We start from the raw sequence: 24,680 nt of genomic DNA on the forward strand, positions 1-24,680 counted from the left end.
GGTCATATGGCAATTCTTTGTTTAACACTTTGGAGAACTGCCCAATAATTTTCCAAAATGGCGCACCATTTTACAGTCCCACCAACAGTGTACAAATGGTTCAATTTCTCTACATTGTTGTTAACACTTAAAAAATCAAAACAAAACAAAACAAAAACACTAGGGTCGGGCGCGGTGGCTCACGCCTGTAATCCCAGCATTTTGGGAGGCTGAGGCAGGCGGATAAACTGAGGTCAGGATTTCAAGACCAGCCTGGCCAACATGATGAAATCCCATCTCCATTAAAAATACAAAAAATTAGCTAGGCGTGGTGGCGGGCGGCTGTAATCCCAGCTACTTGGGAGGCTGAGGCAGGAGAATGGCTTGAATCCGGGAGGCAGAGGTTGCAGTGAGCCGAGATGGCGCCATTGTACTCCGGCCTGGGCAACAAGAGCGAAACTCCGTCTCAAAAAACAAACAAACAAACAAACAAACAAAACCCCAAAACTGGAATGCTTTACAGAATTTGCGTGTCATTCTTGTGCAGGGACCATGCTAATCTTCTCTGTATTGTTTCAATTTTAGTGTAAGTGCTGCCAACATGAGCATAGCGCTTATTTTTATTTTAGCCCTCTTACAATGGGTGCTTTTAAAGCATTTGATAGCAAATGATTTTTTCTTCCAAAGCAAATATGTTTAATATGTAAGTCTAGAAAGAAAAAACAAAACAAAAATGAGCTGGGCTTCAAATTCTTCCAGCTGCAGAGTCATTTGCAGGTTGTGGAGCAGGACAAGTCTGTTGCAGTCAGGCCAGGTGCCAATTCCAACGGGCTCATGTGTCATCTCTGGCACAAAAATCACAGGTCGCCAAACCCTGATTTGAGTTTAAAGGAAGAGGCATGAACAAGGCGACTCTGGGTTGTAAAGCTCAGGCTGCTCTTTACCACCAAAAATTTGCCTTAAATATGATTCTTCTCAGGGGTGTTTTTCTCCTCTTTTAAGCAAAACAAGAAGTCAAGTATTTGTTTACCCTACATTGCATTTTTTGATCTCTCTCTTCTGCTCTTTCCCCCTCATTTGTGTGTCCTTCCCAGGGAGAAAATGGTTCAGAGTACAGTCTGAGGGTGGAGCTTGGGGCTGTGCCAGTTCATTTTCAGATTAGGTATTTCGAAACAGAGTTTTAGGCATGTGCAGGGTTTAGGCTTCTACCCAAGGAATCTATTTTCACTTGCAGGGAAATTTCACACTGTAATTACTATAATGAAGCAAAATGTGGTGTGGGGTGAGGGAGGAGAACATTGTTACTAACCCTTGGATATTAACCCCTACAAAGCAAGTTTGGAACTGCCATACATTATCATTATTAACATTTGAGTGCTCTGTGCTTGACACTGCTTTTAGAGCTTTCACTATCTTGTTCTATTTAATCCTAATACCCTATGACATAAGCATTATTGTTGTTGTTATTATTATCATTATCAGTGTTCTCACTTTAGGAAATGGAGGCACAGAAAGTTCAAGTAACCATCCACTATCACACAGCTTTGTAAGTAGCAGAACCAGCTTAGCAGGTTAGGTAGTGAGTGTCAAAGCCCACATTTTCTTTTTTCTCTCTTTTTTTTAGACTCCAGGGTGGAGTATAATCACCTTGACCTCCTGGGCTCTAGTGAGCCTCCTGCTTCAGCCTTCCAGTAGCTGGGACTACAGGTGCACACCACCATACTTGGTTAATTTATGTATGTATGTATGTATGTATGTATGTATGTATGTATTTTTGAGACAGTGAGCCCCGCGATCTCGGCTCACTGAAGCCTTAACCTCCTCGGCTCAGGTGATCCTCCCGCCTCAGCTTCTTGAGTAGCTGGGAGACTACAGGCGCATGCCACTACACCCGGCTAATTGCTTTTTTTTTTTGGTAGAGGCAGGGTTTTGCCATGTTGCCTAGGCTGGTCTCAAACTCCTGAGATCGAGTGATCTGCCCACCTGGCCCTCCCAAAGTGCTGGGATTACAGGCAGAGCCACTGCACCTGGCCATCATTTTTCTAATTTTGTAGAGATAGGGGTCTCACTTTGTTGCCCAGGCTGGTCTTGAACTCCTGGAAAGCCCACACTCTTAACCACTAGGGTATCTCGCTATATCTCACACAATGAAAGAGGGGAGAATGTGGGAGACAGCGGTAGGGACAGAAACTGAGGCAGGAAAATGACTTGAGCCCAAAAGGTCCAGGCTGCAGTGAGCCGTGATCATGCCACTGCACTACAGCTTGGGTGGCAGAGTGAGACCCTGTCTCAAAAAAAAAAAAAAAAAAAAAAATCAGCCAGGCACGGCGTCTCACTTCTGTAATCCCAGCACTTTCAGAAGCTGAGGCAGGTGGATTGCTTCAGGTCAGGAGTTTGAGACCAGCCTGGCCAACATGGTGAAACCCCGTCTCTACTAAAAACAAAATTTGCCTGGCGTGGTGGTGCACGCCTGTAATCCCAGCTACTTGGGAGTCTGAGGCAAGAGAATCACTTGAACGCAGGAGGCAGAGGTTGCAGTGAGCCGAGATTGTGCCATTACACTCCAGCCTGGGTGACAGAGCGAGATTCCATCTCAAAAAATAAAAACAAAGGCTGGGCAAGGTGGCTCATGTCTGTAATCCCAGCACTTTGGGAGGCCGAGGCGGGTGGATCACAAGGTCAGGAGTTCAAGACCAGCCTGGCCAACATAGTGAAACCCCGTCTCTACTAAAAATACAAAAAATTAGCCGGGCCTGGTGGCAGGCACCTGTAATCCCAGCTACTCGGGAGGCTGAGGCAGGAGAATCACTTAAACCTGGGAGGCAGATGTTGCAGTGAGCAGAGATCGCACCACTGCACCCCAGTCTGGGCGACAGTGTGAGACTCCACCTCAAAAAAACAAAACAAAACAAAACAAAAACAAAAAAAACCCCAAAAAACAAACCTATGTACCCTAAACCTAAATGTACTAATTGATCATATTTTGCCACATTTGCTCACCTGTACTCTCTCTCCTGTGTGTGTACATTTCTTCTCCCTAAACCATTTGAGAGTAATTTGCAAGCAGGCTAGTTACCATTGTTACCTGTCTGGAGTTCCTTTCATATAAAACATGTGACCCAAGCTAGATCAATTGAATAGATTACTTTTCGGAATTTGAATCTTGGAATAGGGTAATGAGAGGACAGGATAAAATGATTGATCTCCAGATCTACTGCTGGTTTCAGATAAGATGTTCAAGTATGGCCAGGCGCGGTGGCTCACACCTGTAATCCCAGCACTTGGAGGGGCCAAGGTGGGCGGATCACCTGAGGTCAGGAGTTTAAGACCAGCCTGGCCAAAGTGGTAAAATCCTGTCTCTACTAAAAATACAAAAATTAGCCAGGCGTGGTGGCGCATGCCTTGTAATCCCAGCTACTTGGGAGGTGAGGCAGGAGAATTGCTTGAACCCGGGAGGCGGAGGTTGCAGTGAGCCATGATTGTACCGCTGCACTCCAGCCTGGACCACAAGAACAAAACTCCATCTCAAAAAAAAAGAAAAAAAAATTCTAAAAAAATTCAGATGGTGGCCTGGCGCCATGGCTCGCGCCTGTAATCCCAGCACTTTGGGAGGCCAAGGTGGGCGGATCACGAGGCCAGGAGATGGAGACCCTCCTGGCTAACACGGTGAAACCCCGTCTCTACTGAAAATACAAAAAACTAGCCGGGCGTGGTGCCGGGCGCCTGTAGTCCCAGCTACTCGGGAGGCTGAGGCAGGAGAATGGCGTGAACCTGGGAGGCAGAGCTTGCGGTGAGCCGAGATTGCGCCACTGCACTCCAGCCTGGCCCACAGAGCGAGACTCCGTCTCAAAAAAAAAAAAAAAAAAAAAATTCAGATGGTATATGGTATGAATCATTATGAAGACAAAGCAGAGTAATATGACTGTGTTTGTGTCTGTGTGTGTGTTTAGTGCTTTAAAAGTTCTATGTGAGGACGGGACATTGCAGCAGAGAGTTGAATGGCAATAGAGAGCAAGCCAGGAGGAAAGAAAATTCTAGATAAAAGGAACAACAGGTGCAAGGTCCTGAGGCAGGAATGTGCTTGGTGTGTTCAGGAATGTTAGTGTGACAGGGGGTGAGAAATAGGGAGAGATATATCACTTGAGATCAGGGAGGAGAGCAGAGACCAAATCAATTAGGGTCAGAGTAGTTTGTTTTTTTTAATGGAGTCAGGGTCTCACTCTGTCACCCAGGCTGGAGTGCACTGGCACAATTATAGCTCACTGCAGCCTCGAACTTCCGGGCTCAAGCAATCCTCTCACCTCAGCTTTCTGAGTAGCTAGGATTAGAAGTGTGGGCCACCACACCCAGCTAGGGTCTGAGTTTCATCCCAAATGCAATGGGATGCCATTCGAAGCTGTCTAGGTTGGAAGTTTTTTGTTTTTTGTTTGTTTGTTTTTGAGATGGAGTTTCACTCTTGTTGCCCTGGCTGGAGTGAAGTGGTACGATCTCAGCTCACTATGACCTCTGCCTCCTAGGTTCAAGAGATTCTCCTGCTTCAGCCTCCCAAGTAGCTAGGACTACAGGTGTGCACCACCATGCCCAGCTAATTTTGTATTTTTAGTAGAGACGGGGTTTCACTATGTTGGTCAGGCTGGCCTCAAACCCCTGACCTCAAGTGATCCACCTTCCTCGCCCTCCCAAAGTGCTGGAATTACAGGTGTGAACCACCGCACCTGGCCTAGGTTGGAAGTAACATGATGTAATACATGATTTTTCAAGGATCCCTCTGGCTACTGTATGGGGAGTGCCTTATAGAGGACCAATGGGAGAGAAGCAAGGAGAGTAGCTAGGAGACAGGTGCAGTTGCTGAGGCAAAAGGCCATACAGGTGTGAGCATTTCATCTCTGGGTTCTCAGCATCTAACACAGTATTTTGTTATTTTTATTTAAAATATATATATATATATATATATATATGTGATGGAGTCTCACTCTGTCGCTCAGGCTGGAGTGCAGTGGTGCAAGCATGGCTCACTGCAGCCTTGACCTCCCCTACTCAGGCAATCCTCCCACCTCAGCCTCCTGAGTAGTTGGGAATACAAGCAGGCGCCACCACACCAAGCTAATTTTAAAATTTTTTGTAGAGACTGGGTCTCTGCATATTGCCAAGGCCCGTCTTGAACTCCTGGGCTCAAGCAATCTCTCAGCCTTCCAAAGTGTTGGGATTACAGGCCTGAGCCACTGTGCCCTGGTGGAAAGGAGATTTTTTTTTTTTTTGAGACAGAGTTCCACTCTTGTGGCCCAGGCTGGAGTGCAGTGGCATGATCTTGGCTCACTGCAACCTCTGCCTCCCGGGTTCAAGTGATTCTCCTGCCTCAACCTCCCAAGTAGCTGGGATTACAGGCGCCTGCCACCATACCCGGCTAATTTTTTGTATTTTCAGTAGAGACGGGGTTTCCGCTATGTTGGCCAGGCTGGTTTGGAACTCCTGACCTCAGGTGATCCGCCCGCCTCGGCCTCCCAAAGTGCTGGGATTACAGGTGTGAGCCGCCGTGCCAGGCCCGGAAATGAGATATTTTATTTTTTAATTTTTAAATTTTTACTTATTTTATTTTTTATTTTTAATTTTTTTTTGAGACAGTTTTGCTCTTGTTGCCCAGGCTTGAGTGCAATGGTGCCATCTTGGCTCATCGCAACCTCTGCCTCCCATGTTCAAGCGATTCTCTTGCCTCAGCCTCTCGAGTAGCTGGGATTACAGGCATGCGCTACCATGCTCAGCTAATTTTGTATTTTTGGTAGTGACCGGGTTTCTCCATGTTGGTCAGGCTGGTCTCGAACTCCCGACCTCAGGTGATCTGCCTGCCTTGGCCTCCCCAAGTGCTGGGATTACAGGCATGAGTCACTGCTCCTGGCGGAAATGAGATATTTTAAATAACATAAGTAAACAGAAATATATCGTGATTTTAATGGTAATTCATGCTCTGAAAAGAAATGAAGAAAGGAATAGGAGTAGAGAAAGCTGGGATCAGAGTGGGCGGGAAGTTAAAATAGAGCAATTAGGGAAAGCCTCACTGAAGAAGTGACATTTGGACAATGACCGTGGGGAGATTAGGGAATGGGTTATTTGAATTTTCTGGGAAAATAATGTTCTAGGCAGAGGAAATAGCAAGTCCACGATCTTTAAGGCCAGAGTGTTCTAAGCACATTGGAGAGGCCCAAGAAGTCCACTGTAGCTAAATTACAGAAGTGAGTGGAAGAGAAGAAGGTGATGAGTTTAGAGAGAGAAGGGGAGGGCAAGAGACAGGCTGTACGGGGCTTTGCAGGTTACTGCAAGAATTTTGCAGGAGGGACATAAACTGACTTGATTCTTATCAGGATCCCTCTGGCTGCTGTGTTGAGTATAGTCTCTAAGGGGAAAGAGTGGAAGCAGGGAGAACACTGAGGAGGCTGCTGCAGCGGTCCGGGTGGGAAATGATGGTGCTGACCGTGGAGGGGGTAAGTGGTCAGATTATTTTATTTTATTCACACTCAACACATCTAATACTGATTCAATATTATCTAACATACGGTCTACATTGAAATTGCCCCCCAGATTCTTTTTACATAAAAAAATCATCCTGAATCCAATCAAGTCTCACCTATTGCGTTTGGTTTTCACCTCTTTCATGCTGTCATATTTTTAAGACTCCAGGCTTGATGTTTTGTAGAATGTCCCATATTCTGAATTCGTTTATTTTTTCATGATTAGATTCAGGTTAGCTTTGTGTGTGTGTGTATGTGGCAAGAATACGACAGAGGTAGCAATATGCTTTCCTCACTGCATCATATTAGGAGACACATAACAACAGTCCTGACCCATTTATTGGTGGTGCTAAGTTCCATCACTTGGGTAAGGGGGTGCCTGCCAGATCTCTCCATTTTAAAGCATAAATACGCTGTTCTTTATTGTAAGTCATAAATACGCTGTGGGATGATACTTCGGGACTAAATATACCGTGAATATACTGCTGCCCAACAACATTTCATCCAGCGACTTCAGCAGCTAAGGAACAGCCTCGTGGCTTCCGACCTTGTGCCTCAGTTCGCTCATCTGAAAAATGAGGATGATCATGGTCCCTAAGGGATGCTTGTTTTGAGGATCCGTGCTTGGCATACCAGAAACGCTCCACAAATGTTAGGTATTACTGGACGAAGGCAAATATGAAAAAAATTAAGGGCAGGGCTAGGGCTGCATTCCGGTTCTCCGGATCCCGAGGCAGCTCCCAGTTGCTGCTGGACGAAAGCTGCCCCACGATCCCACGTGGCCACGCCCTCCGCCGCGGAAGCCAGTGTGGGGACGCTGGAACCCTGGGCCGGCCGCGCAAGGCCCCCTGGGACCGGTAGTGCTGGGCGTGGCCTCGGGACTACATATCCCAGTGGCCCCCGCGCGGCGACTTCAGCTGCCGCCTCAGCCCCTCCACAGCGACGGCAGCGGCGGCGGCTGAGTCGGTGGCGGCGGCGGCGGCTGCGGGCTGAGCGGCGAGTTTCCGATTTAAAGCTGAGCTGCGAGGAAAATGGCGGCGGGAGGTGAGTGGAGATAAAGGAGGAGGCGGCGGCAGGCGAGGGCGTGGAGTGCGAGGCGGAGGGAAGAGGGGCGAGTTCCCCAGGCTGCCAGAGCCGGCGGCTTCAGATCTGCCGAGACACTGAGGGGCGCGCCGGCCGGGGGACGCACTGAGGTAGTTTCAGGGTGTCGGGGCCGCGCCGCTTCCCCTCAGCCCGGGGGGCGGCCCGCGGCGGTCGATGGGAGACGAGGCTGGGTGGCAGCCGGCTTGGGGATCCGAGGGGGTCCCCGCGCGGAGGGGTCATCCGAGGAGTTTGCGGGGGGACTGCAGGGGCCCACTTTCCCCTTCTGTCCGTAAAGTTTTTTCTTCCTCTTGCCTCCCCCGGCCCTTTTGAAAGCTCCCCGCGTCCTCCTCCTACTGCCCCGGCTCCTTAGCAGCTATTGGGAAGCACGGGAGGGAGAAGCCGCGGGGACCCCCCCCAACCCCAGCCTCCCAGCCGGGTGAGATTTGGTTGCTGTGTTTCCTCCAGCACTTGGGCATTTAAAAAATATTTTAACACGAATTGTCCGCGGAATTTTCATGTTGGGCTCGGGTAGGTTCTTAGTTTTCTCGGTAAAAAGGCGTTTTACTACCTCTGGTGTGAAGGCTGGGAAATGGCAAGTGGGAAGTTGGTTGATTAAATTTGGGGTTTGTCTGTCTTTATTACTACTTTTTTTTGCTCCCCGTCTCTTATTTTATGAACATCGACTCAGTTCGTCATGGTTTAAATAAACTGCTTGTCTTGTACCTGCCTTAACAAAACTAGCCATGGGTCATTGGGAGACTTAGTGGCTTCCTAGGCAGTTTGAGGGCATCTAGGGTGGGAAAGTTAACCGAGAGAGCAGCCGTGAGAGAGCGAGCATCTACCTCACTAGCAGGAGTTTGGGATTCCCAAATGGAATGACAGGGAAGCTATGAGATTCTCTCGAAGTCGAAACTTTTTTTTTCCCCCCTCCCGAATGCGAAGACTTCCTTTTTGCAGTATTTGAGCAGGGCTTCAAAACCAACCTGTTTTTGTTATTAAGCCTGTACGGTAAAGAAACAGGAAGGAGAGTACCAGCTGTCTTGCTGCAGTGGTTATAAATGGAGTTGAATGAGATGTGTGAGAGTGGTAGTAGTATTGAGTAAGATTGCTGCATCTCTTTGATTTAAATGCCTGGCCTCGGATCTGCCTAACTGATCCCTGGCTGCAAAAAAGCTTCAGTATTTGTTGCAGCAGGTTGTTGAGAAGGTGATTGGAGGAATAAAAAGCTTAGGTCTTCAGCGAATGCTGCACAAACGAAAATGTTAATGGAAACCTGTAAGTTTGTGAATTGTTTGTTCTTGAAAATATTTTAAATGTCTGCTCATTAAGAATACGGTTCTACCGCATGATATCCAATTGGAAAGGTACAAACACTGAAAAGTGAAATCTCTCTTTCACGCCAAACCTCCCCTTCTCAGAGGCGAAGACTGTTATTGGCTTTTAGAATATCCTTGGTCTTTGGAATAATTATTTTAAGATTTTCATTTGAAACCACTTCTGTTGGATACCAAAAGCAGGGAAATAAAATGAACAGAAGAAACAGAAAATGTGGGAATACTGTTTTTGCTCTCTTAAAAAAGATGTTGACAGCTATTGGAAAAAGCTCTTCTGAACTTACTCTTTATGTCACCTTATCTATTAATACCGTTAAAGAAATAACAATCTGTGGGGCTTTAGGATAAAGAACTCTGCCAGGGTTCATTGTTTGTATGTAAAATGAAGCCTCTGCTTGTAACATGTAAAATGATATTGAACACTATAGCTCCTGTCACTAGAGGTTGCTTCAGGTTCTGCATTTAAATGAGCAGTAATCTAAATTGCCTGTGATCCTAAATTATAGAGGCATTTTGTATATAGATAGAAATGACTTAATCGTCCAATCAGCATTTAAAATAAAAGAGGCATATACCAGCTTTTCCCACATAGAAGATGGGGATTGTGGACTAAGCAGGAGGCTGTAATATTTCTAGAGCAATTATAGGAGATGTTTCTACCGTATTTAACTACAAAGGCTTTGAAAATGTACAACGACTTGAGCATCAATAGCAGTATTTATATTTTTATATTTCAGAATCGTTGTTTTAACAATTTGCCAACACTAACAATTTGTTAAGGAAATTCAGTGATATTAGAGCTAGGTTATTAAAGATTATATTAAATAATTTCGCTATATTTTGAAAATGATTATGCTGTGCATTTCCTTCTTTGTATACAAATTATTTCTAAAAAGTGCCAACCACCTCCTAAGCAAATAAATTCAAATTCAGTAAGGAGTGAAGTACTGTTGCACCTGGGACCCTTTTTCTAGGCGATATGCAAATAAAAAGTAGTTTAAAAATGGTTGCTTACTAATGTCTTCTTGACGGTCTTTTGAAATAAGGTTTCTTGCAGGGATATAAGAAATAAGGTTTCTTGCAGTTTCTTAAAGATAAAAGCTAAGTGTGGCTTTTTTTTCTTTCTTTCTTTCTTTCTTTCTTTCTTTCTTTCTTTCTTTTTTTTTTAATGAATTAAGTTCTTCCTGCTGGGCGCAGTGGCTCAGGCCTGTAATTCCAGCAGTTTGGGAGGCCGAGGCAGGTGGATCACGAGGTCAGGAGTTTGAGACCAGCCTGGCCAATATGGTGAAACCCCGTTACTGCTAAAAATACAAAAATTAGCCAGGCGTGGTGGCGAGCACCTGTAGTCCCAGCTACTCAGGAGGCTGAGGCAGAAGAATGGCTTGAACTGGGAAGGCAGATGTTGCAGTGAGCCGAGATTGAGCCACTGCACTCCAGCCTGGGCGACAGAATGAGAGTCTGTCGCAAGAAAAAAAAAAATTCAGTCTTGTGCATTAACAGTATGATTCTGGAATAATTCCTTTTAACTTGGAGTACTGTAATTGAAAAGTCTTTTAAAAAATAATTTAAAAATAAATTTTTAGTTTGGACAATAGGGTAAGATTTTAAAAACTCTGCTATTGTCCTATCCCAATTTGATGGTTAAAATAAATGGCTTTGGGGTTTGTTTTTGCAGGCAGGGATAGTTTTTTTTTCTTTTTTGAGATGGAGTTTTGCTCTGTTGCCCAGCCTGGAGTGCAGTGGCATGATCTTGGCTCACTGCAACCTCTGGGTTCAAGCAGTTCTCCTGCCTCAGCCTTCTGAGTAGCTGGGATTACAGGCGTGCGCCATCACGCCCCGCTATTTTTGTATTTTCAGTAGAGACAAGGTTTACCATGTTGGCCAGGCTTGTCTCAAACTCCCACCCTCAGGTAATCCACCTGCCTTGGTCTCCCAAATTGCTGGGATTACAGGTGTAAGCCATCACGCCAGCCTGCATTTTTAAAAACTATTTAATTTCACACTTTGGCCAGAGGAGGTAGAGTACTTTTGAAAACTTTTAATTTGTTGCAAGTTTAGAATGCATATTAGAATGCATATAGCGGCCAGTGACTTTTGGTCTACAACAGCAAATTTGTCACAATTTAATACAATTGTTACCCTGTAAAGCTATCTAGGACAAAAAAAAAAAAACAAAAAACAAAAAAACAAGACTTGTTGATCATGATTGAAGAGATTACCTGTACCAGTTTGGTTTGCATCCTTGGTATAAATTTTTTTTTTTTTTTAGCATTATTGAGCAGTTAAAGCTCTGAGAGCAGAAAATTAGTATTGGAATATATGTTAACTTTTTCTTCTTTTTTTCTCATACTTCAAAAGATTGAAAAACAAGGGGACTATATGTTGGTTTGGATTCTCAGGAATAGCTTTGAGATTGAGTGCTGCAGTAAAGTGTAGGCATTTTCTCCTTTTTTTTCTTTTTTTTTTTTTTTTTTTGAGACGGAGTCTCACTTTTGCCCAAGCTGGAGTGCAGTGGTGATCTTGACTTACTGCAACCTCTGCCTCCCAGGTTCAAGCGATTTTCGTGCCTCAGCCCCCACCCGAGTAGCTGGGATTATCGGCGCTCGCCACCATGCCCGGCTAATTTTTGTATTTTTAGTAGAGACGGGGTTTCACCACGTTGGCCAGGCTGGTCTTGAACTCCTGACCTCAGGTGATCCACCCGCTTTGGCCTCCCAAAGTGCTGCGATTACAGGCTTGGGCCACTGCTCCTGGCCCATTTTCTCCCATTTTATGAGTGCTTCTTGGGGTTGGGGAGGGGTTACAAAATAAACATGTCTGAGTTAAGGTGGAGGAGGGGCTTTGTGGTAATGAGGCATATGCCATGAGTTTGGTCATGTTTTTGCTAGGTAAATTCATTTTGTCCGTCGTTTTTCTGAGAGGGTTTCTGGGAGAAGATTATTTTGGGTTAAAGATGCAATTTATCCAGAGCCTAACTTTATTTTCAGCCCCTTAACAAATTATGGAATTGAATTTAATTGCCCTTCCCTTTCCTACCTTCTGGTGGAGAGTTTTTAAATGAACAGGAAAATGGCCAGAAGATACACAGCAGGAGTAGAATGGGAGACCTGCAGTGTGTAGAAGGCTGATTTATCCACAAACTGGATAATCTTCTTAGGCTGCATACTGCCAGTACCTATGTTAGCATTAACTCAGTTTGGTAGGTACTGCCAGCCTAGGTCAATTTACAGTGGGGGGCACAGTAATAGGGTTTATTTAACTAACTGTGTAGTAAACTTTGTGGCCTAAAGGCAAAGGAAAGGAGTCTGACCTGACTGGCAAACAGGTTTTACCCATTTAAAATAATATTCTAAGAGCAATTGTCTGGCTTTTTAAATATTTTTTTTAGGAACATATGTGTCTTTTAAAAATTTTCTGTTAATTTTTTTAATTGATATGTTCTAGGAAAGGGTGTGACACTTTTCATCTGTTACTCCTATGAAAAGGTATTCTGTTGAAATGTTTAATTTCCTTGGTTAGAGGCTATGAGTGAGGGTTATGCAGCTTTACTTTTTGGAAACCAGGGTGACTAGATTACTGAATTTAACTATTGATAGCCACATAATGATGAAAAGGGAATATTGGCCTGGGTATCACACAGTAATGGATAATCTGCTCCCTGGGGCTTTGCTTTTGGTGGCTATGGCAGCTGAGTTGGAGTGGTAGATGGATAGATGGGAAAGGACTGCAGAAGTCAGCATAATCCTCAATTAGGATAAGCCTTATGGTTAATTGAATGTTGAGTATACAGGTTAAATCCCATTATAACGAACTCCAGGGGGACTGGCCAAATTATTTTGTTGTACTGGGATTAGACTTTATTAAATATTGTTTAAAACAGTCTTTTTGTTAGAGGTGTTAGAGATTTTCGAAAAATTTCAGTTTATTGTAACAATTTGGCAAGTTGTTCATGAACCTTCCATTTTTAATGCTTTTACCTTTAAAAAGGAAAGAATGCATGTTGAGCTGGGCAATGGCAGAGCATGTATATCACCCCCTCCACACCATGTTTTTGAGTAGCTCTTGGTTTATGTCAACAACCTAATAAGTTTGTTAGTGAGCACTACCACCATCGAAGTGTGGTCAGAAGAATGGGAAATTCCCCAGGTTTGCAGGTGACTGGTGCTATTAATTTTTTCTGTCCCCAACAACATTTTTTTTTTTTTTTTAAAACCCTGATCCTCAGAGCACCCAAGAACTTTTTTTTTGTTTTGTTTTTTTGAGATGGAGTTTCACTCTCGTTGCCCAGGCTGGAGTGCAATGGCATGATCTCGGCTCACCGTAACCTCTGCCTCCCAGACTCAAGCGATTCTCCTGCCTCAGCCTCTGGAGTAGCTGGGATTACAGGCATGTGCCACCACACCAGCTAATTTTTGTATTTTTGGTAGAGACGGGGTTTCTCCATGTTGGTCAGGCTGGTCTTGAACTCCTGACCTCAGGTGATCCACCCGCCTCGGCCTCCCAAAGTGCTGGAATTACAGGTGGGAGCCACTGTGCCTGGCCAACAACTTTAAAAAAATAAAGTGGCTCACACCTGTAATTCCAGCACTTTGGGAGGCTGAGGCGGGTGGATCACCTGAGGTCGGGAGTTCAAGACCAGCCTGACCAACATGGAGAAACTCCGTCTCTACCAAAAATACAAAAATTAGCTGGTGTGGTGGCGCATGCCTGTAATCCCAGCTACTCGAGAGGCTGAGGCAGGAGAATCACTTGAACCCGGGAGGTGGAGGTTGTGGTGAGCTGAGATCGTGCCATTGCACTCCAGCCTGGGCAAAAAGAGCGAAATTCTGCCTCAAAAAAAAAAAAAAAAAAAAAAGAATGTACATTATTTTCGTTTGAAATTTAAGTCAGTAATAATTGACTTAGCTCTTTTCTCCTCAGCTATCAATGTAGTTTGAGATTTTTAGGTCTATAAATTGTATGTTTTTAAAAAAAGGATAGTAATGATGTAGTTTTTAACTTTGTGATACTATGCATATAAATATGAAACTTTTCAGAAACAAGCTTAATTTATATACATATAAGAAAAAGACTATTCTTATGCTTGGCCAGAAATATACTTCTTTCTGTCTTGTACTTTTACTAGATTGGTGTTTGCCAAGCTTCAGGTATTTACATCCCACCTTCATATCTAAGGCTAGCATTTTTAGTTTGTTTAGAGAATTTCGATTGGGTGCAGCAAGACATTTTTGAAGTCATTCTTTTAAATAGATGTTCCATGAAAGAGGGAAAATCTGAAAGAAGGAATTTCAAAGCTACCCAAGCAGTGTTTTGAAAATTCTCAAGACTTAAGAATAATGACTGACTAGTAGGCAGGAAGCCTGCAGTTGTATTGTGGTATTGTTCCTCCATCTCATGCATTTGTGAACTTTAGTACAAAAGAGGAGAAAGCATGGGGAGGGGAAGAAAGGGTTTTAACAAAAAAGGGGGCACTTTTGGAGTAAATATTCTTTGCCCTTCTGTTTTAAATGAAATCTAAAGCCATATTATTTTTACGTTGAAAGAAAATGTGTATCATAATCTAAATGTCCTAACTGACATCTTTGTAAATGAAAGTTAATTGCTGTTGGTGGAAAGAGCAGCATGATCATATGTTCAGTTTCCAAACAGAACTTTGAATTAAAAAGAAATCTACATGTGAAACTCTTTTTTTTCCTTTTTGGTACCTGATCAATATATTTTGTTAGCTTGTTACTTTGAAAAAACTTACCTAGGGCAGCGTTGAGAATAATTTGTAAGCATGTACTATAAGCTTTGGGCAAATCAATCTCTTTAGGCCAGTTTTTAAAATTTTAAAACAAAGGGTGTTCTGTATGATCTTCCAAGATTCCTTATTTTATACAATTGTATAAACTTAAGGCATTATATAGATATGTACAATGGTCTTTTATTTAAATTTTATTGATTGAACGTAAATGAATTAAGCTCTTTATACCAGATAATGGTGTGAGGTTAGATGCAGCTTTCAGTGCTGACTCATAAAGAATTTAGAGGCTGGGTCCCATGGCTCACACCTGTAATCCCAGCACTTTGAGAGGAGGATCACTTGAGCCCAGGAGTTTGAGACCAGCCTGGCCAACAAAGTAAGACCCTGTCTCTACAAAAAATAGGAAAAAAATTAGCTGAGCATGGTGATGTGCGCCTGTGGCCCCAGCCGCACGTGAAACTGAACTGGGAGGATGACTTGAGCCCAGGAGGTCGAGGGTGAAATGAGCTGTGATTGTGCCATTGCACGCCAGCCTGAGTGACAGAATGAGACCCTGTCTCAAAAGGGACTTTAATCTCCTGACTTCATCATAGTATATGCTATAAGTGGGTAAAAGTGTGTGTGTGTGTGTGTGTGTGTGTGTGTGTGTGAGAGAGAGAGAGAGAGAGAGAGAAAGATTTTCAGCCCCCTCCTTCTGGTGTAAGAAAAGCAAATGTAATTTTCTTTACTCTCAGTGAAATTGCTGTCATTGAAATGGATTATTGAATTTAAGTCATCTTGTAGAGTAGCTATATCAGCTTGAGTTTGTTTCCAGATTGAAATTTGGCAATTTTTGGGCTGAGTGCAGTGGCTCATGCCTGTAATCCCAGCAATTTGGGAGGCTGAGACCAGAGACTTGCTGGAGCCCAGGAGTTCAAGACCAGCCTGGGCAACATAGCAAGACCCCCATCTCTATTTAAAAAATCTGGCAATTTTATTTGAAAATGTTATAAGATTTACTCAGTACTATTTATCAAATTGTCCCTTTAGTCTACTACACAGTCTGTGTTCCATCCCAGCTCATCTGTTTCCTTTTGCTTGCTTGGTGGTAATTGTGTTTTATGACAATGCGTTAATTTCAACTGAGGTAGTTGCCTTCACCGCAGTTGGAATAGTATTTGACTGCATCTAGGAAAATCTACCAGTGAGGAAACTCCACCAGTGAGAAAAATAACTCCACACATCTTACATCACTGGAGGGTCAGTGATATCTTTGTCATATAAGAAGACAGGACGGTTACCATATTAAGTTTAAAACTACTTTCATCAGGAGTCAGTAAAATGGAATCCGGAAAGCGACTTTAAAAGTACACAATAATGACCAGGTGCCGTAGTTCACGCCTGTAATCCCACCACTTTGGGAGGCCGAGGTGAGTGGATCATGAAGTCAGGAGTTGGAGACCACCCTGGCCAAGATGGTGAAACCCCGTCTCTACTAAAAATATAAAAAAAAAATTAGCTGGGCATGGTGGTGGGCACCTGTAACCCCAGCTACTTGGGAGGCTGAGGCAAGAGAATTGCTTGAACCCTGGAGATAGAGGTTGTAGTGAGCCAAGATTGTGCCACTGCACTCTAGCCTGGGTGACAGAGCAAGACTCCAAAAAAAAAAAAAAAAGAGTACATGATCATATCTAGAATGGTAGAAGCCTTGAGTGTATGGGTTCTAAGATTTGGCAAAACTATAAGCATGAACTTGCGCAGTAACCTTCAATTTCCCTTTTCTTTTCCCCAAATCACAATATAGTAATCTACATGTGACTTTTAAAAATTAATTTTTGGAGAGGGTCTTGCTGTCACCTAGGATGGCGTGTAGTGTCACCATCACAGTTCACTGCAACCTTGACCTCCTGGGCTCAAGCGGTCCTCCCAGTGGAGCCTCCCAGTAGCTGTGGCTATAGGCACATGCCACCATTCCCGGCTGATGTTTTTAAGTTTTGTGTAGACGAATGTTTTTGTTTCATGTAGAGGGTGTGTCTCTGGTTGGTCTTGAACTCTTGGGATCAAGCAATCCTTCTGCCTTGGCCTCCCAGAGTGCTGGGATTACAGACGTGAGCCATCGTGCCCAGCATAGTGAGTTTTCTTAAACTGAGTTTTCATACCACTATTCTAAGTCTTGAGGCCTTAAACTTCAATCATCTTTAATTTGCTGCTGCTTGGTGGTTGTTACCTACTCATCAATGCACAGACATACTTAATCAGTGATTATTATGCTTTTACTATTTAAGGAACTGTGAGAGTTAACAAAGTTTGTGACCTCCAAGTGTGCACAATCAATCAGGTACTCACATCCCTTCAGTACAAGGCAATCAGTGATAAGTCGGTTTCGCCTATAGAGATTGTAGAGAAGTTCAGAGGAGGCAAGGGACTACTACTTATCCAGGCCATCAGGGTACAGCACGTTGAAGAATAAGATTTAAACATTTAAAAAAAATTTTTTTTGAGGTGGGGTCTCACTATGTTGCCCAGGCCATAGTGCAGTGGCATGATCATGGTTCACTGCAGCCTTGACCACCAGGGCTCAAGCAATTTTCCTGCCTCTGCCTCCCAAGTAGCTGGGACTACACGTGTACACCACCATGCCTAATTTTTTTTTTGAGACGGAGTCTCTCTTTGTCACCCAGGCTAGAGTGCAGTGGTACTAGATATGTATATCTTGAGATATATACATATAGATACATATTTATCTATTTATCTATCTATCTATATATTTTTTTGAGACAGGGTCTCGCTCTGTCACCCAGGCTAGAATGCGGTGGTACTGTCTCAGCTCACTGCAGCCTCTGCCTCCCCGGTTCAAGTGAGTCTCCTTCCTCAGCCACCTGAGTAGCTGGGGTTATAGGCAGCACTACCACACCCAGCTAATTTTTTTATTTTTAGTAGAGACGGGGTTTCACCATGTTGGCCAAGCTGATCTGAACTCCTGGCATCATGATCTGCCCATCTCCAAAAATAAAATAAGTGGGAACTATGCTACACATGGACCTATTGTGTGGAATAACAGACAAGAGACTAGGAAGGTTGAGGAGGGGGATGATGAGAGATTACTTAATGGGTACAATGTATGTGATTTGGGTAAATGATGCCCTAAAAGTCCTGGCTTCACCACTAGGCAATCTATGCATGTAACAAAATTACACTTGTACCCCATAAATTTATACAAATTAAAAAAAAAATCAGGCTGGGTCCTGGGGCATATGCCCATAATATCAATACTTTGAGAGGCTGAGGCAGGAGGACTACTTAAAGCTGGAAGTTAAAGACTAGCCTTTGCAATGTAGTGAGACCCAATCCTATGAAAAAAAAAAGGAAATAATAAAATAAATAATTTTTACAAAAAACAAAATATAAACACACAAAAAGTTTTTCATCTAGAAAAAATAACTAATTTACATCTCAATAAGATAAAAACAATCCAACTTAAAAATAGGCAAAAGAGGTTGGACTTGGTGGCTCATGCCTATAATCCCAGCGCTTTGGGAGGCTGAGGTGGGCAGATTACGAGGTCAAGACATCGAGACCATCCTGGCCAACATGGTGAAACCCTGTCTCTACTAAAAATACAAAAATTAGCCGGGCGTGGTGGCAGGCGCCTGTAATCCCACCTACTCAGGAGGCTGAGGCAGGAGAATTGCTTGAACCCAGGAGGCGGAGGTTGCAGTGTGCCGAGATAGCGCTATAGTACTCGAGCCTGGCAACAGAGCGAGACTCTGTCTCACACACACACACACAAAAGGCAAAAATATATACAGAGACTTCACAGAAAAAAAGTACACCAATGGCAAGTAAGTACAAAAAAAGATGCTCAACATCAGCCATTAGGGAAACTGAAAACCACAGCGAGATATCACTGTCCACCCACTATGAGGGGTAACATTAAAAAGACTGACCATACCAGCTGTTGCTAAGAATGTGAACAACTAAAACTGTATCATACATGGATACGTGGCTAGTAGAAATGTGAAATGGTACCATCACTTTGAGAAACAGTAGGCAGTTTCTTTAAATTTGTAAATATTGGCTGGGCACAGTGGCTCATGCTTGTAACCCCAGCACTTTGGAAGGCTGAGGCAGGGGGATCACTTGAGGTCAGGAGTTTGAGACCAGCCTGGCCGACATGGCAAAACCCCGTCTCTACTAAAAATACAAAAAATTAGCAGGTGTGGTGGTGCGTGCCTGTAATCCCAGCTTCTCGGGAGGCCGAGGCATGAGAATAGCTGAGACTTGAGAAGAGCCCAGAAGGCAGAGGTTGCGGTGAGCCGAGATCCTGCCACTGCACTCCAGCCGGGGAAACAGAGCAAGACTCTTGTCTCAAAAAATTTTTAAAAAATAAAATAAAGTTGTAAATATTATGCACCTAGCATGTAACCTAGCCATTCTGCTTTTGGGTTCCACCCAAGAGAAATACGAGCTTAAGTCCACACACTACCCTGTACACAAATGTGCAGAGAAGCTGCTTACTTACCATCAAATACATATGAGTATATTTACTTCCAGTTTTGTTTGAAATAATATGAAACTAAATAAATCATGATATAACCATACAATGGAATGCAGTGTAATTATTAGAAATTTCTAAGCAACTATATGTTTTACGTCAATTTAAAGTTTGCCAGAAATGCTTAAACTTAAAAACTTTAAACTCTCTCTCTATATATGTATGCCTAGACTAGGGTAACAATGGTTGCAGCGCAGGGGAGGAGGCAGCTAAGAAAGCCACTGTATACCCTTTGATAACTTTTAAATTGATCTGATGTGTACCTGTAGTTTATTTCAAAAAATATTTTCTTAACTGAGACCATTTGCAACTCTCTTTGTTAATATTTTCTTAATATAGAAATAAAGGAGAGGCAGAGATGGGTTTAGATCCATAACAGTTCTTCATAACCCAATTTCAAATTTTCTACATATCACAACAGTCTCATTCTCTGAAACTTATACTGAAAAAACAGTATAGATTTCAAAAATAAACTTGTAACAAATCTTTTTTTTTTTTTTTTGAGACAGAGTCTCTGTTGCTCAGGCTGCAGTTCAGTGGTACAATCGCGACTCACTGAAATCTCTGCCTCCCAGGTTCAAGCGATTCTCATGTCTCAGCCTCTGGAGTAGCTGGGATTACAGGCATGTGCCATCACGCCTACCTAATTTTTTTTTTTTTGTATTGTTGGTAGAGATGGGGTTTCGCCATGTTGGCCTGGCTGGTCTCGAATTCCTGGCTTCAAGTCATCTGGCCCACCTCGGCCTGCCAAACTGCTGGGATCACAGGCGTGCTGTTTTTTTTTTTTTTTTTTTTGAGACAGTCTCGCTCTGTCACCCAGGCTAAAGAGCAGTGGTGCAATTTCAGCTCACTGCAGCCTCTGCCTCCAGAGTAGCTGGAATTACAGGTGCCTGCCACTATGCCTGGCATATATATATATATATATATATATATATATATATATATTTTTTTTTTGAGACGGAGTCTCGCTCTGTCGCCCCGGCTGGAGTGTAGTGGCGCGATCTCGGCTCACTGCAAGCTCCGCCTCCAGAGTTCACGCCATTCTCCTGCCTCAGCCTCCCAAGTAGCTGGGACTACAGGCGCCCGCCGCCACGCCTGGCTAATTTTTTGCATTTTTAGTAGAGACAGGGTTTCACCGGGTTAGCCAGGATGGTCTCGATTTCCTGACCTTGTGATCCACCCATCTCGGCCTCCCAAAGTGCTGGGATTACAGGCGTGAGCCACCGCGCCCGGCCATAATTTTTATATTTTAAGTAGAGACAGGGTTTTGCCATGTTGGCCAGGCTGGTCTTGAACTCGTGACTTTAGGTGATCCACTTGCCTCAGCCTCCCAAAGTGCTGGGATTACAGGCATGAGCCACCACACCCGTCCTCTTGTAGTTTAAATAGTGTTTTGTGTAAGATTTCATTTGTGTTAAAAAAAAAATTCTACAGCAAAAGAGGTTTGAAAAACTGGGACTATGAATGATATAATGTATATTAAGCATTTAACACTGCCCAGGGACAGACACACAAATAGCAACTTTTAATAGCTATATATAAATGTATATATAATATATACATATTATATATAAACATATATTTTATATATAAACATATACATATTATATATAAATATATATACATATTTTATATATATAAATATATATACACATTTTATATATATATATATATTTTGAGGCCAAGTCTCACTCTGTTGCCCAAGCTGGAGTGCAGTGGCACGATTTTGGCTCACCACAACCTCCACCTCCTGGGTTCAAACAATTATCCTGCCTTGGTCTCCCCAGTAGCTGGGACTACAGGCTTGCGCCACCATGCCTGGTTAATTTTTGTATTTTTAGTAGAGATGAGGTTTCACTGTGTTGGTCTCGAACTCCTGATGTCATGATCCACCCCCCTCAGCCTCCCAAAGTGCTGGAATTACAGGCGTGAGCCACCGCACCCAAGTTTTTATTTATTTATTTATTTTTAAGACAGGTCACTGGGTCACTGGGTCACTCTTACCCAGGCTGGAGTACAGTGGCATGATCTCAGCTCACTGCAGTCTGCCTCCTGGGTTTAAGTGATTCTCATGCCTCAGTGTCTTGAGTAGCTCGGACTAGAGGCATGCACCACCACTCCCAGCTAATTTTTTATTTTTTAGTAGAGATGGGATTTCGCTATGTTGGCTGGTCTTGAACTCCTGGCCTCAAGTGGTCCGCCCACCTCAGCTTCCCAGTGTGTTAGGATTACAGGCGTGAGCCATTGCTCTCAGCCTTAATACCAATATTATCATCAGTCAATAAATGGTAGCTTTTCTGTGGTACATCCAGACAATGGAATGCTATTCAGTACTAAAAAGAAATGTGCTATCAACTCATGAAGAGATGTGAAGAAAACTTAAATATAAGTACTAAGTGAAAGAAGCCAATTTGGAAAGGCCACATACTGTATGATTCTAACTATGTGACATCTTAGAAAAGGCAAAATTTTGGAAACACTAGAAAGATCAGTGGTTGCCAGGAGTTTAGTGGGGAGGAAAGAATGAGTAGGCAGAGCACGGTACTCTCAGGGTAATGAAACTACTGTGTATGATAGATACTATAATGGTAGATATATGTTATTATAAATTGTTCCAAACTCATAAAATGCGCAATACCAGGAGTAAACTCTAATGTGAACTGTACACTGGATGGTGATGATGGGTCAGTGTAGGTACAAATGTATCAACATGGTGGGGGGATGGTGATAGGGGAGGCTACATGTGGGTTCGGGCAGGAGGTATATGGCAAATCTCTGTATCTTCTGTTCAATATTGCTGTGAACCTCAAATAGCTCTAACAAAATAAAGTATTAAAAAACAAATGGCAGCTTTTATCTTTTATACCCAGGAATAGGAACTGAAATGTATGTAGATCAGGACACAGGGAAGAGAATTTTACTGGAATAAGAGGGTAGAAGACAGAGCAAGAGTCTAGACTATCAAGCAACTGAAGTATAAATAAGATACACACATAGAATTAGAAAGATGATGGTTGAAATGAAAATTAGAGTCAGATTATGAAAATCTTTGGGAGCCCCATGCGAAGTTTAGTTTCGAATTTTAGACAACAGATAACAATGAGAGATTTCAGGCAGTCAAACAGGCTGGGCGCAGTGGCTCAAGCCTGTAATCCCAGTACTTTGGGAGGCCGAGGCAGGCATATCATTTTTGAGGTCAGGAGTTCAAGACTAGCTTGGCCAACATGGTGAAACCCTGTTGTACAGAAAAATACAAAAATTAGCCAGGCATGGGGCACACACCTGTAGTCCCAGCTACTTGGGAGGCTGAGGTGGGAAAATCGCTTGAACCAAGGAGGCAGAGGTTGAGCCAAGATCATGCCATTGCACTCTAGCCTGGGCGAGAGTGAGACCCTGTCTCAAAAAAAAAAAAAAAAAAAAAAAAAAAAATTGCCAGGCGCAGTGCTCACGTCTATAATCCCAGCACTTTGAGAGGCCTGGACGGACGGATCACTTGAAGTTAGGAGTTCGAGACCAGCCAACATGGTGAAACACCATCTCTACTAAAAATACAAAAATTTGCCAGGCGTGGTGGCACATGTCAGTAATTCCAGCTGCTCGGGAGGCTGAGGCAGGAGAGTCGCTTGAACCTTGGAGGCGGTGGTTGCCATGAGCTGAGATAGCACCACTGCACTCGAGCCTGGGTGACAGCAAGACTGCATCTCAAAAAAAAAAATTACCTTATAATTTGTTTTACTATAGTGAAACAGTACAGAGTAAAAAGAGATGGGAAAGAGAAGAAACTGAAGCAGCAGTCAATTTCCTTTAGTTCTATTCCATCTTCTCCAAGTATTCCCTAATCCAGTTGAAAAGGACTTTTCTTTCTCTGAACTTCTGAACCACCTGCTTATGTTGATGCAATTATATTTTCTTCACTTTTTTTTTTTCTTGCTCTGTCGCCCAGGCTGGAGTGCAGTGGTGTGATCTTATCTCACTACAACCTCTGCCTTCTGGGTTCAAGCGATTCTCCTGCCTCAGCCTCCCTAGTAGCTGAGATTATAGGCGCTCGCTACTACACCGGGCTAATTTTTGTATTTTTAGTAGAGACAGGTTTTTGCTGTGTTGGCCAGGCTGGTCTTCAACGCCTAACCTCAGGTGATCTGCCTGCCTCGGCCTCCCAAAGTGCTGAGATTACAGGCGTGAGCCACCGCACCTGGCCAATTATACTTAGTTTTCAACTAGATTATAAACTTCTAGATCACAAAGGGATTCTAACAGTCACAATACTTAGCACAGTTCTTTGAAAAACAGTGGTACTGAATAAAAACATTTAAATGATTTAAAGAAGGATTGTCCAGTCCTCGGGCAATTTAGAAAACATGGAATGTACACTAAGACTGAAATGATTTTCCTGGGACAACTGTATGAGGGAGACACAGGTCCCAAACAAATCCCTAGGATTATTTAATTTTAACTCCATTTCCAGGTAGAAAAACTGACTTGAGAGTTGAATTCTAAAAACTTTCACATCCAGGCCAGCCATGATGGCTCACACCTGTAATCCTAATACTCTGGGAGGCCAAGGTGAGAGAATTATTTGAGTTCAGGAGTTCATTACAAGTCTGGGCAACACAGGGAGACCCCGTCTCTGCCAAAAAAAAAAAAAAAAAAAAAAAAATTAACTGGACATGCTGATGCGCACCTGTTGTAATCCCAGCCATTCAGGAGACTGAGGTGGGAGGATCGCTTAAGTTCGGGAGTTCCAGACTGCAATGAGCCATGATTTCACCACTGTACCTAGCCTGAGGAACGGAGGGAGAACCTGCCTCAAAATAAATAAATTAGAACTTTCACATCCAAACACCACGCATTTTGGGGCACCTAAAAGAAACATAACTGGGGGGGAAAAAAAAAAAGGAAACATAATTGAAAAAAATAATAGAGGATTTTCTTTTTTTTTTTTTTTTTGAGACGGAGTCTTGCTCTGTCACCCAGGCTGGAGTGCAGTGGCCGGATCTCGGCTCACTACAAGCTCCGCCTCCCGGGTTCATGCCATTCTCCTGCCTCAGCCTCCCGAGTAGCTGGGACTACAGGCACCCGCCACCTCGCCCGGCTAGTTTTTTGTAATTTTTTTTTTTTTTTTTTTTGAGATGGAGTCTCGCTCTGTCACCCAGGCTGGAGTGCAGTGGCCGGATCTCAGCTCACTGCAAGCTCCGCCTCCCGGGTTCACGCCATTCTCCTGCCTCAGCCTCCCGAGTAGCTGGGACTACAGGCGCCCGCCACCTCGCCCGGCTAGTTTTTTGTATTTTTTAGTAGAGACGGGGTTTCACCGTGTTAGCCAGGATGGTCTCGATCTCCTGACCTCGTGATCCGCCCGTCTCGGCCTCCCAAAGTGCTGGGATTACAGGCTTGAGCCACCGCGCCCGGCCAGGATTTTCTTTTTCTTCTTTCTTTCTTTCTTTTTTTTTTTTTTTTAGGCAAAGTTTCGCTCTTGTTGCCTGTGCAGGCTGCAGTACATTGGC

At 43.5% G+C, this 24,680-nt stretch overlaps 1 protein-coding gene and 1 non-coding gene across 15 annotated transcripts in view; one reads left to right on the plus strand and one right to left on the minus strand.

Moving 5' to 3' along the window:
* Positions 1–480: 480 nt before the first annotated feature.
* Positions 481–588, minus strand: LOC116270945. The gene has a single exon (XR_004179240.1). It is a non-coding gene; the product is annotated as a U6 spliceosomal RNA (small nuclear RNA).
* A 6,784-nt stretch (positions 589–7,372) lies between these two features.
* Positions 7,373–24,680, plus strand: part of NCOA3 (nuclear receptor coactivator 3) — a 161,325-nt gene continuing 144,017 nt past the window's right edge. For 7 of the 14 annotated variants that reach the window (XM_021920960.2, XM_017944726.3, XM_021920963.2 and 4 more), the window contains exon 1: positions 7,399–7,526. The gene's annotated coding sequence lies outside the window, so the exon portion shown is untranslated. Of the gene's footprint in view, positions 7,527–24,680 lie in introns of all 14 variants that reach the window. The other 7 variants (XR_002515099.2, XM_003904642.5, XM_009215961.4 and 4 more) reach the window with 2 other exon arrangements.

The sequence above is a fragment of the Papio anubis genome, chromosome 16 (assembly GCF_008728515.1).
Source record: "Papio anubis isolate 15944 chromosome 16, Panubis1.0, whole genome shotgun sequence".
NCBI lineage: Eukaryota > Metazoa > Chordata > Mammalia > Primates > Cercopithecidae > Papio > Papio anubis.